At 32.9% G+C, this 12,064-nt stretch overlaps 1 non-coding gene across 1 annotated transcript; it reads right to left on the bottom strand.

Annotated features, from left to right (window-relative positions):
• Positions 1-4,084: 4,084 nt before the first annotated feature.
• On the bottom strand, positions 4,085-4,191 carry LOC139860712 (small nucleolar RNA R71). Its single transcript, XR_011763338.1, has one exon. It is a non-coding gene; the product is annotated as a small nucleolar RNA R71 (small nucleolar RNA).
• Between the last annotated feature and the right edge of the window lie 7,873 nt (positions 4,192-12,064).

Raw genomic sequence — 12,064 nt, 5'->3', positions numbered from 1 at the left:
TCCTCGGACAGTATTCCTCGATCATAGCAGATTTAAATTCTTCCCAAGGCGTAGCATTGATAATGCTAAAAACGAACATATATTTCATAGCATTATTCCTCAAGAAAGACAAGCTTTTAGTTGCAATTGTTCTATTTACAAGTGATATTCGTTTAAATAATAAAAGGTGAAGACAAAAGACAGATTCGACGAATTGAAGACGCAAACGACCAAAAAGCTCAAAAGAACAAAAGACAATCAAAGAGGTTCCAATTATTGATAAGAAACGTCTCGAAATTACAAGAGTACAAGATTCAAAACGCAAAATACAAAATATAAAATTGTACGCAAGGACGTTCGAAAATCCGGAACCGGGACCAGAGTCAACTCTTAACGCTCGACGCAACGGACTAAAAATTACAAGTTAACTATGTATATAAATATAATATAATATATAATTAATTATATTAATTATATATATATATTATATATATAATAAAAACCGTCGGCAGAGAAAGACTCCAAGATGTGAGCTGGAATTTCAAACTCCGCGACTCGCGGAGTTTGAAGGCAAAATTCACCGCGAGTCGCGGAGCCCCAAAAATCAAAAATCCCTATAAAGCAAACCGAATTCTGATCAAAATGAGATATTCTATTTCTCTCTTCTCTCATATATACGTAAAATATATATATATAATTTATATTTTAATTTTAATTTTAATTTTAATTCTAATAATAAGGGTATGTTAGCGAATGTTGTAAGGGTGTAAGTCGAAATTCTGTCCGTGTAACGCTACGCTATTTTTAATCATTGTAAGTTATGTTCAACCTTTTTACATTAATGTCTCGTAGCTAAGTTATTATTATGCTTATTTAAAACGAAGTAATCATGATGTTAGGCTAATTACTAAAATTGGGTAATTGGGCTTTGTACCATAATTGGGGTTTGGACAAAAGAACGACACTTGTGGAAATTAGACTATGGACTATTAATGGGCTTTATATTTGTTTAATTAAATGAAAGTTTGTTAATGTTAATATAAAGATTTACAATTGGGCGTCCCTATAAATTACCATATACACTCGATCGGACACGATGGGCGGGGTATTTATATGTACGAATAATCGTTCATTTAACCGGACACGGGAATGGATTAATAGCCACTAGAATAATTAAAACAGGGGTGAAATTACATTCAAGGGTAATTGGTGTAATTGTTAACAAAGTAGTAAAACCTTGGTTTACACGCAGTCGATAACCTGGTGTATTCATTAAACAAAGAATTAAAACCTTGTTACAATTCGAATCCCCAATTAGTTGGAATATTTAACTTCGGGTATAATAATAATTTGACGAGGACACTCGCACTTTATATTTATGACTGATGGACTGTTATGGACAAAAACCAGACGGACATATTAAATAATCCAGGACAAAGGACAATTAACCCATGGGCATAAAACTAAAATCAACACGTCAAACATCATGATTACGGAAGTTTAAATAAGCATAATTCTTTTATTTCATATTTAATTTCCTTCATTTTATATTTAATTGCACTTCTAATTATCGCATTTTTATTTATTGTTATTTAATCGCACTTTTATTATTCGCAATTTCATTATCGTTATTTACTTTACGCTTTAAATTAAGTCTTTTATTTATTTAATATTTTACATTAGGTTTTAACTGCGACTAAAGTCTTAAAATCGACAAACCGGTCATTAAACGGTAAAAACCCCCCTTTATAATAATAATATTACTTATATATATGTTTGTATTTTTATAAAAGTAAACTAATATAGCGTTGAGCTTTGTTTAAAGATTTCCCTGTGGAACGAACCGGACTTACTAAAAACTACACTACTGTACGATTAGGTACACTGCCTATAAGTGTTGTAGCAAGGTTTAAGTATATCCATTCTATAAATAAATAAATATCTTGTGTAAAATTGTATCGTATTTAATAGTATTTTCTGCTAAAATTAATAACTATTTTATATACACCTCGCATAACATCAAGTATTTTTGGCGCCGCTGCCGGGGAACTTATCTTAAAAGCCGGAAGCGCAACGCTAATATAAAAAAAAAAAAGATTTTTAGTTTACTTTTATAAAAATTCGTTTTTGTAAAAATACGTTTTAATTTTTCGAAAATATAAAAAGAAAAACAAAAATATAATTATTTTTAAGATTTTGTTAAATATTTAAGTTTTATAAGTTTCTTTATTTTTATTTTAGTTTATAAAAATATAAGTTTTATTTTAATATCTTTTATTTATTTAAAATCAGAAAACAGAAAATAAAAAAAATAAAGAAAAAACGCGTCGAATTTAAAGCTGTCAGCTGAAATTTGAAACCCCGCGAGTCGCGGGGTTTGAAGCATTATATACCGCAAGTCGCGGAGCTTCTCTGACAGGCGACAAAAAAACCCTAATCCTGCATTAATTACGATTATTAATTATTTATTATTATTATTTAACCCTAATTATTATTATTATTATTATTATTAGTTTTATTTTTACTTTTACTTTTTATTTAATTTGTATTTTTAGTTTAATTAATTTATTTAAATTGTAAAATTAGTAGTTTTATTAAATAAATAATATAAAAATAATATTTTTATAAAAATTGTAATTTTTACAACTTTTTGTATATTTTTATATTTTGTCCCTTTTTAATCATTGTAGCGTAATATTTGTATTTTTAGCTCATATTTAATTTTAAACTTAGTTTTTGCTATAGTTATTTTTACTCCTAGATTTTTAGGCTTTGCCGTAGAATTCCTTAAGTGCTTTTTCTTTAGACTAAGATTTAGGTACTTTAGAATTTTGCGACGCCTTTTTAAGTTTTAGTTTCTTTTTAAGTTATTTCCATTTGGGATTTAGTTTTTCCTGTAAGCTTTAATATTTTTAGACACCTTTTACTATGTATCAATTATCATTTCAATTAGTAATTTCAATTTGCGATTATAATTTTAAGTTAGTTGTAGTAATAAGGTTAGGTTAGTCAAGTATTTTTAAGTTTTTATAAGTTTCTTTTATTTTTCCGTCACCTTTTATTTTTCAACCATTTTTTCTTTTTCGACCTTTTTCGACGAACTCTTTTTCTTTCTTATTTCTCGCTATTCTAGTTTTAGGACATAGATTTTTATTCTACTTCTTATCTAAATTTCTTAAAATTACGAAAATTTATTTTGAGTGGTTAAATTGATAGACATCAAAATTTTCTGGTTCGTAGTAATAGTTGGATTTGTACGTGGACCAGGTTATTGGAGCCAAACAGTACTCAATTATATTGAGACCAAACGAATCCTGCCCCTCTGCTGCATCTTTTGGCTATTCGAAACGTGGGCAAAATCAGAAAAGTCTATTGATTGGATAACTTATTATAATTTTTCTTTCCTTTTAAAAACTAATAGGATATTCAGTGAATGCACCGAACAAGACGTTCACCACCTTTTGTACGTTCACCACCTGTAACTAGATCAAGACATTTAGCAAATATTGTCGCCGTTGATTTTTCTTTAGAATCGTCATCTAGTCGAACAAGAACTCCAACTCAAATTTCCGATAATCCATCTTTTGAACCCGACTTCACAATTAAGAACCCGGAGCATATTCAAGGACAATTCCAAGATCTTGAACCACTAATTATTCCTCCTGAGCCACAAACCATTAAATCAGAATCCTCTAGTGATTCGTATTCAACAAATTCAATTATGGAAGTAACGGAACCTCTAAGTATGGAAGATCGAATGAGAGCCACACGCACGGGCCAAGGTCACGCCATTATTAAGCCAGAAGTTAATGCGCCAGATTATGAAATCAAAGGACAAATTCTACACATGGTAACTAACCAATGCCAATTCAGTGGTGCACCGAATGAAGATCCTAACGAACACCTTCGTACGTTTAAAAGAATTTGTACACTATTCAAAATCCGAGAAGTGGAAGATGAGCAGATCTATCTCATGTTGTTTCCTTGGACTTTAAAAGGAGAAGCCAAAGATTGGTTAGAATCGTTACCTGAAGGGGCGATTGACACATGGGATGTCTTAGTTGAAAATTTTCTTCAAAGATTCTTTCCGGCATCTAAAGCCGTGAGACTTCAAGGAGAAATTGTTACGTTCACACAAAAGCCAAATGAAACATTATATGAGGCGTGGACAAGATTCGGAAGGATGTTGAGAGGATGTCCTCAACACGGTTTAGACACTTATCAAATAGTACAAATATTCTACCAAGGTGTCAACGTTGCTACACGAAAAGACATCGACATAACAGCTGGTGGTTCCATTATGAAGAAAACCGCAACTGAAGCTTACAAAATTATTGATAACACAGCCTCCCACTCACATGAGTGGCACCAAGAAAAAGATATTTTTCGTTCATCTAAAGTGGCTAGAGCCGATTCTAGCCATGACTTTGATTCCGTTTCAGCAAAAATAGATGCTTTCGAAAGACGAATGGAAAAGATGAATAAAGATATTCACGCAATACGAATCAGTTGTGAGCTATGCGGTGGACCACACTTATTGAAAGATTGTCACATTGAACCAACATTGGAACAACGAGAGAATGTTTCCTATATGAACCAAAGGCCTGGAAATAATTATCAAAATAATTATCAACCGCCAAAGCTAAACTTCAATCGAAATCAAAACATTCTTTACAATCCAAAAGGACCCGAAAATAACTGGTATAACCAACAAGGTCCGAATAACCAACCAACTCAAAACAACACTTTCAATCAACAAAGACCTGGCTTATATAAACCACAACAACAAACCGAAGAGAAAAAGTCAAATATGGAAGACGTGGTATTCAAGCTAGTTGAATCTCAAACACAATTTATTGAAACTCAAACCCAAACGAACGAGAGATTTGATCAGTCATTAAGAACTCAACAAGCTTCCATTTTGAATCTAGAAAAACACGTAGGTACTCTTGCTAGCATGATGAGTGAGAGGGAACAAGGAAAGCTACCGAGTAATACTGAAGTAAATCCTCGGAATGAGAATGTTAATATGGTTTCAACGAATTCTGAAAAACCAGCACCAGAAGATGGGAAGGTTTTAGATGAGAGTAACAATGAAGAAGTTACACCACCACCACCCGAGTATGTAAAGCCAGTGGTGGCACCATACAAACCACCCATCCCGTTTCCAAGAAAAGGAGTTGAGTATGAGCAAGTGATAGGTAATAAAGATTGTGATACCTCTGGAAAGAAGAAGAAGAAAAAAAATAAGAAAGTGCAAGAAACAAAAGCCGTAAATATAAACCCGGTGAAGACAGTTTCACCAAAACCTCCACCTAGGGTAGGTGATCCGGGTGAATTTATTGTTCCTTGTCTACTTAGTGATTGTGTCATGTATGATGCACTAGCAGATTTAGGTGCAAGTGTAAGTGTTATGCCTCTTTCCTTATATAAGAGATTAGGAGTAGGTAAGTTAAGTCCAACGGATATGAGTGTTCGACTCTTTGATCAAACCATTAAGCACCCAGTTGGAATTGCTGACAACCTACCCGTTCAAGTAGGCAATTTAACCTTTCTAGTCGAATTTATTGTCATTGACATAGAAGAGGACCCAAACATTCCTCTAATTTTAGGTCGGCCATTCTTAGCGTCCACCAAGGCGTTATTTGATGTAGGAAATGGAAGAATGACACTTAAAAGTGGTGACAAATCGATCACCTTTATGATTCGAAAGTCTAAATCTCCACCAGCCAAAACCGTTGAACCAGTAAAAACAATTGGTAAGAACCATGTGTTTTTACCAACTCCAACGGTAATACTTAGCAATAATGAAACGCCTAAGTGTGGGGAAAATGAAGTAACACCTAATGATGACATGATAACAAAGAACCCCGTTGTTGATACGAAATTTAATGATCCCGTTATTAATAGTTCAATGAAGAAACTTATTAAACGGATTCGCGATGCTAGAACCAAGGGGAACTTTAAGTTATGTAACCGGTTAGTATCCAATCTATCACCTAAAGAAAAGGAGAAACTAGTTGAAATTGTGGAAATTACACAGGAATCCGACCAATGGCTTAAAGAAAAAGTCACGCATATGCAAGTTGATTATGGACCAAGAGAAATTAACGATGAAGTTAATCACAATTTTGACACCATGGCTACCTAAGTGTGGGGAGATTCAAATGTTCTAAAAAGAAAATGCTATCTAGAGTTAGTTGTTCTGTTCTCGTGTAGTTCCGAGAATGGAACCCGATTGGTCTTTCCCTAGCAGACCCTAAAGAACTAGTCTTCTCCCCCCATTCTAAATTTTTTTTTTTTTTTTTTTTAGGTTTTTACAAAATGAAGACTGCCTGTGAACTAAACCATGGTCTAATGCTACACGCTTTGATCACTAAACGTAATAATGACATACTACCGAGTGAAATAGTATCAGTAATCAGAGAAAGAATGGACGGAGTTAGAAAAGAATCCAGATACGAAGATAATAAGTTACAATTTGGTAAAGGAAAATCAAAATCCGCAGCGAAAAGAAGAGCACGACACCTAGAAAGATGTCACAAATGCGGAAAATGGTCACATGGAGGTAAATGTTCAAATAATCAAACCTATTCAAATACCGAATTTGTTACTTTATGCAGAGACGGACCGTTCATATGTTTAGAAGAAAAGATACTGAATGCTCGAGGTTACGCCTATGTAGCCATGGAAAACCAATTAAACCGACTATCTTATGAATGGGATAGATCATATAACTAAGAAATCTATTTCACAGGTATGTCTGTACAGTTTTTATTTTTATTTTTATTTTTATTTTTAACCTTTTGATAATAAACGCTAATTTGTTCGTTAAAAAGTATTAAATTGGTATTGAATAAAATTAGGTTTGGCGACCGAAATTATTGATATCATTCAAAAATTTATTACATCACTGCGAAATTTAACGTTTATTCTTAAGGTATAAATATCTTTAAACAATCAACCCAAAATATTTCAAAAATTCGTCATGAGTTAAATTAGGTCTTGGAACCGAAATTACTTTACCGAAAAGAGGGGCGCATATTTTTGATAATATTTGATTGATTAAAGTGGGATAAAAAGACAAAAAGATTTTTAATTTTATTTTTACCATGTTTTTAAAATTAATATTTAAATCTTAAATTAATATTGTAAACTTTGTAAAAACAATATTTTTAAAAATTATAAATATTTGAAAAATTAATTTAAGTTTGGTATGAATTTATAAATTTTTAAATTAAGTTTCGTGTGAATTTTTAATTTTTAAAATATAAATTTTTAATTTTATGCATTTTAAATTTTAAGTTTGGTGTGAATTTTTAATATTAATTTTGAATCTTATATTTAAGTTGTGTGAATTTAAAAACAAAAATTTACTTTATCTCATTAAGTTAAGAATATGATTTTTAAAATTCGTCGTAAGTTGAAGACTAGGTCTTTGAACCGAAATTGCTTTACCCGAGGGAGGGACGAGAAATTTTATTATCATTATTTTTAATCTTATTGAATTAAAGTATGCCAAAAACATTGAAAAAACCCAAAAATCTTAGCTTTTAAAACAATCGCTACAAAAAGACAAATTTTAAAATTTTGTCGAGAGACGGACTAGGACATCGATCCGAAACGACCTCGTCCTAAATAACAAGGGAAACAAAATTTTAAAATTAATTACTTAATTGTTTTAATAAGTTAATGATTATAAAAAAAAAAAAAAAAAAAAAAAAAAAGTTTGTAGTGCAAAACCTTCGCGAGTCGCGGAGAGGTCGGATTACAGAAAAAAAATAAAGAGCTGCAACAGCTCAGTTTCATACTCCTCAACTCAAACAACCTGCGAAAACTGCACCCGAAAAACCCGAGAAAAAACCCCAAAAATCCCAATTTTTAACCGTTAATCACCAAATCTTTTGCTAAAATCATGTTGAGAAGGATGCTATCTAAGAATTACTCAAGAAAAACGGTAAATTTCTACACCTAAACACCATTTAATCCGAAATTTGGTGTTCTTGAGCTATTTTTTCCCCAATTTGATTTTGATGCTTTTTAGTGTAATTAAGCTTAAATTGTTTATGTATTATGCTTGTATAACCTAGATTGATGCTGTTTAACATGATTAGAAGCCTTAAACTTCAAATTTTGAGTAATCTAGGGTTTGTGTTCTTGAGCAAATTTGGGGCTTTTTGATATAAACAGGTTATGGCCGATTTTTGTCATGAATTGTTGCTAAATTGAGTAGTGTAACATGTCTAGGTAGTTAAATGATCCAAACTTTGAGCCTAAACATGATTTTGAGAATTAAAGTGGACTTTTTCAAGTCTAAAATTCATGAACTTGATTTTTGAAAGATAATGCCATTTGAGACTTGTTTAATTGCTAGTAATGATTATTTTGACATGTTATTTGAGTTGAATGCTTATGAACTTGGCGAAAATTTTCGAATATGCTTATTTGAAAAAGTGTAGATTTGATAAAAATGTGAAAATAAGCTTAAGTTTGATATAAATTGATAATGTCATTGTAATTATTTTGATTGATGATTTTGCTGACACTAATGCATATTTGGATGCACACAAATTGTGTTTGATGTGTTTTGCAGAATGAAAGGGGTGAATCTTCATCCCAAGCCCGCAATGCTCCTGCTGAGAATTTGGAACAACAGGAGGTGGATAACTACTACAAGCAGGATGTACCTCATCCAGTCATGACCTTTTTCGATATGCACTTGGAAGAGTTGCACCCGAACCTGAGATTTGATAGACTTTTGGATAGATTATCCAAAATATCAACGGGGTTTGCATACTCTTCATTCTAAGGTTGTTGAGGTACCGACGGTCATAGAATGGGGACCCTTAGAAGCTGTAGAATTGGCCGGGCCAATTAGGGAATTACTTGTACAGAGGTATGGTAATTCTTCTTTTAATGACTGGATATGTTTATTCACCATACGTAGACCTGTATATAAAGTATGGTGTGAAGAATTGTTATGTAGTATAGAGTTGAATGATCGGGTAGCTAGTTTAACCGATCGTTCTTTTATTAGATTTTTGTTAGGCGGTTCGATGCGCCACATGTCTTTACTGGACATGGCTCAGGCTTTACGTATATATACGCCTGAGGAGTTAGCGTCTGCCGATTGTAGAGGATTGATACTAAACGGTAGAAAGATAGATGAAAATTTTGATACACACGGTGTGTGGAGTCAAATGACAAGCCATCACCGTTTCAAAGGGGGAAATTACTCTTATTTGGATATAGATAGAGCCGAATTAAGAGTGATACATAGGTTTTTAGCTAATTCGATTACACAAAGGGGTAAAAACAAGGAAAAAGTAAATGAACAGGATTTGTTTTACCATATGTGTATTCGAGACCCACAAAGCGCTGTAAGTATACCATATTGTGTGGGTTTTTATTTATCAGCTATGGTTCGGGGGATGCGACCACATAGCATAATAGGAGGTGGTATTTTTATTACTTTGATTGGTGAATATCTCGGTGTGGATATAAGTCGGGGGGGATTATTACTAGAAGAGCCGGAACCCCGCGATACTATAGGTTTAAATGTATACCATGGTGCAAAAGTTTTGAAGAGGCGAAATAACGCCGCAGTACGATACCATGGTAGACATCCACAGGTGGAGAGAAACCAGCAGCAAGGTAATGTAGGAGGGGGGAATGAGATGCAAGAAATGCATAGGTTTATAGCTTCTCAGGAATACGAAAATGCTAGACAGAGAGCATTTGAAGATTGGCAAGTTCATCAGAACCAGATCATAGCTCATTGCCAACATATAGGTAGAAACTATATTCCTACACCAAAACCCATCTTCCCTCCTTGGTCTATAGAGATGCAGCCACCGTATCCTACGTATGACCCTGCCGAAGCATTCTATAGCACTTATGGTTATGCCTGGAACCCCTATTGGTACCAATATCATCCTTAGTTTACTTATTATTTTTTTTTTTTGTAATTTGTAATTATTGATACGTTTAATACTTTTGTTAATATTGTAATCATTTTTATAATTATCTAACTTTTATTCTTAGATTTTAATAATTTTTGAATGTGGGGTAATATACCAAACTTCAAAAATATGTATATATGTTTGCAGTTTATCTTATGTACACAACAGGGTAAAACAACGCATTTTCAAAGACTGGCATTAAGTTCAGCAAAAGCAACTAATTTTGACGACAAGATGCAAAATATATGTGAAATAACAACAAGACGGAATGAACAAATGATGTGCACCATTTATCATTCAGCAAACAAACGCCAATATATTTGGAAACTTTGGTAAAATTTAATCATTTTCACACTAATCACCCTCAATAATTTAAATTGTTACTGATTTCTTGCAAATGAGGGCATTGCAAGATCTTAAGTGTGGGAAGGGGTTAAATTCTTTCGGATTTTAAAATTTTTATCTTAAACACTTGGTTACCATTAAAAAAACTAGTAAAGCAGTAGTTGTATTAGAATCTAGTGCTCTCTGATAATAAAGAACAGCCCTAGTCTTATATACTAACTACCCAATTCTAGTAAAATTTAAAAAAAAAAAAAATTTCAATTAAATGAACTCAAAATCATGTTATACATATTTATGAACGATAAAACTAGGTTTTAACACCGAAATTATTGTTACCTCGGAAAGGACATAAATTGAGAAACAAACTAAAATGTTAAAATTCATTTAAAATGGAATAGAGGACGATAAAAAGGAAAATAAAAGCCAAGTGTGGGAAAATTTACCAAGTTATCTTAAACATATGTCACATATATCTGTAACAAATAACTGAAAATACTTTTGCTTTGGACTAAACTAAACTGTTTTACCCGATGAAAGAAAAGAAGAGATGGATCTACACGATGAATCAATTCCATCATTAAAAGGAAGTAAAGTCTTCCGAAAAAGACACGCGCTTCTTGATTTAGGTCATGAAGTTGTCATCCAGACCAGCTGTAGGTTGACGAAAAATCTAGAAAAGTCATCACTAAAATCAGCAGGAAATCCACGGACCTCAGCATTAAACAGGGTCACCAAGTGGTCAGATTTATCCTAACCATGAGAAGGATTTATCTCGTACAATGGGGGGGCACCATGCAAATTAGCTGGATAAGACTAATGAATCAGATCCCCAGAAAGGATAATCTCCTTAAAGATTAAAAATCAGCTTTTAAGACTGATATTACTCAATCCTAGAGATTGACCTTAAAGATTGAGAATTACAAACTCATGGAATTCAATGATATCTAAACTCGAGCTTGAACGAGAAAATATTTTGATCAAAATTATAAACCGATTTGTTTTCTGAAAACCCTATTTTCAATGCGTTCATTACCATTGAACGTAAAATCCTAGGAATTCACCTGGAATTCATTAGGTCACCTGAACCAAATTGGGTGTCAACCGTAAGAACGGTGGTTGCATAGTGATCAAAGACAGGACCTTGTGCCATACCGAAAAATTATAAGGGTGAGCTTTACTATTGCTCCTACCAAGGATAGTAATTGCGTCCGACACGTTATAGACCATAATCAAAAGCATGTCACGGGACATTGCCTTAACAGTTGCTTGTTCAACGCTTTCCTTTACAACCGGACGGTAGTTTACCGAAAGGTAATATACGGGACAAGTAAACTGGACGTGTTGCTTTCCAAATACAAGGTTAGCAAGTGGGTGACACAAAACCGTAAGTTTTGAGCTAAAATTTTCAAATCTGAAACCCACCAAACCCACAAAAATATTTTGCAAACACCGGTAAAGGGTTATTCCGGAAAACTTATCTACGGTAAAAACTAGATTTAATTTTCAAAAGATCAAATGTTTTCATAAAGATCCAATTTCCTTAATGGATCTAAATTTTTATAGTCATGTGGGACTGTAAACCATATCGTTACTACCATTGTTTATACCGCCGTATAGAAATCACTGATGTACAAAGTGTGAAGAATAAAGAAGTGATTCTAGTATTTCAAGACGATATTGCTTGAGGACAAGCAACGCTCAAGTGTGGGAATATTTGATAATGCTAAAAACGAACATATATTTCATAGCATTATTCCTCAAGAAAGACAAGCTTTTAG

This window comes from Rutidosis leptorrhynchoides, chromosome 7 (genome assembly GCF_046630445.1).
Source record: "Rutidosis leptorrhynchoides isolate AG116_Rl617_1_P2 chromosome 7, CSIRO_AGI_Rlap_v1, whole genome shotgun sequence".
Classification (NCBI taxonomy): domain Eukaryota; kingdom Viridiplantae; phylum Streptophyta; class Magnoliopsida; order Asterales; family Asteraceae; genus Rutidosis; species Rutidosis leptorrhynchoides.
This window is presented reverse-complemented; position numbering and strand designations above follow the sequence as displayed.